The 1,575-nt window shown below is 50.5% G+C and overlaps 1 pseudogene; it reads left to right on the top strand.

Annotated features, from left to right (window-relative positions):
* Positions 1-507: 507 nt before the first annotated feature.
* Positions 508-1,116, top strand: LOC112907635 (ATP-dependent 6-phosphofructokinase, platelet type pseudogene; annotated as a pseudogene).
* Positions 1,117-1,575: the final 459 nt, after the last annotated feature.

The raw sequence follows: 1,575 nt of genomic DNA, 5'->3' as shown, positions 1-1,575 counted from the left end.
GGGAAAAACAAGAACTTATTAAACCCAATACCCAAAACCCCAAAAATCCAGTGAAGAAATGGGCAGGAGACATGAACAGACATTTCTCCAAAGAAGACATGCAAATGGCCAATAGACACATGAAAAAATCCTCAATATCACTAATCATCAGGGAAATACAACTCAAAACCACAATGACACACCTCCTCAGACCAATCAGAATGCTAAAATTAACAAGTCAGGAAACAACAAATGTTGGAGAGGAAGTGGAAAAAGGGGAACCCTCTTACACTGCTGGTGGGAATGAAAGCTGTACAGACACTCTGGAATACAGTATGGAGTTTCCTCAAAAAGTCAAAAAAAAAATAGGGTTACCCTATGACCCAGCAATTGTACTTCTAGGTATTTACCCCAAAGATACAAACATAGTGATCTGAAGAGGCACCTGTATCCCAATGTTTATAGCAGCAATGTCCACAATAGCCAAACTATGGTTTGGCAGTCTCTCCTGGTGTTCATCATCGAGACCATGGGGGGCTACTGCGGCTACCTGGCCAACGTGGGGGCGCTCGCCGCGGGAGCCGATGCCGCCTACATCTTTGAGGAGCTGTTTGACATCCGAGATCTGCAGTCCAACGTGGAGCACCTGACGGAGAAGATGAAGACCACCATTCAGAGGGGGCTCGTGCTCAGGAACGAGAGCTGCAGTGAGAACTACACCACGGACTTCATCTACCAGCTGTACTCCGAGGAGGGCAGAAGAACGTGCTGGGCCACATGCAGCAGGGTGGAGCGCCCTCACCGTTCGATAGAAACTTCGGAACCAAAATCTCCGCCAGAGCCATGCAGTGGATCTGCATGAAACTGAAAGAGTCTCCGGGCAAAATAAAAAGGTTTGTGACCGATGATTCCATCTGCGTGCTGGGAATAAGCAAAAGAAATCTTTTCTTCCAACCGGTGACAGAACTGAAGAAGGAAACCGACTTCGAGCACAGGATCCCCAAAGAGCAGTGGTGGCTGAAGCTGCGGCCGCTCATGAAGATCCTGGCCAAGTACGAGGCCAGCTACGAGGTCTCTGACTCCGGCCAGCTGGAGCATGTGCACCACCGAGGCCACGAGAAGCCCGCCGCCATCTAGACGCCACCCGCCCCGCGCTGCAGTGGACTTCCGTTTGCTGCCTGGTTTTCTAGCACTTAGGTTATTTACCGGCACTTTTCTGCGAGTATCGTCGACGTGAATACCCAGTCACGGAGCCCCCATCCTGTCTCCTCCACCCCCTCGGGCCCCGAGACTCCAGCACGAGCTGTGTTCCGTGTTCCGTACTGTGTCCTGCTTTACCACGTGCGTGGCCAGTAGAATTAAACATTGAGCTACAACCCCCCCCCCAAAAAAAAACCTCTTTTTGTTTTGTTTTTAAGATTTTATTTATTTACCCATGAGAGACAGCGAGAGAGCAAGAGAGAGAGAGAGAGAGAGATGCAGAGACACAGTCAGAGACATAGAGGGAGAAGCAGGCTCCATGTAGGGAACCTGACGTGGGACTCAATCCGAGGAATCCAGGATCACGCCCTGGGCCAAAGGCAGGCGCTAAACCGC

The sequence above is a fragment of the Vulpes vulpes genome, chromosome X, assembly GCF_048418805.1.
Source record: "Vulpes vulpes isolate BD-2025 chromosome X, VulVul3, whole genome shotgun sequence".
Classification (NCBI taxonomy): domain Eukaryota; kingdom Metazoa; phylum Chordata; class Mammalia; order Carnivora; family Canidae; genus Vulpes; species Vulpes vulpes.
Note: the sequence above shows the minus strand (reverse complement) of the source record. Positions and strands in the feature narration are given on the sequence as shown.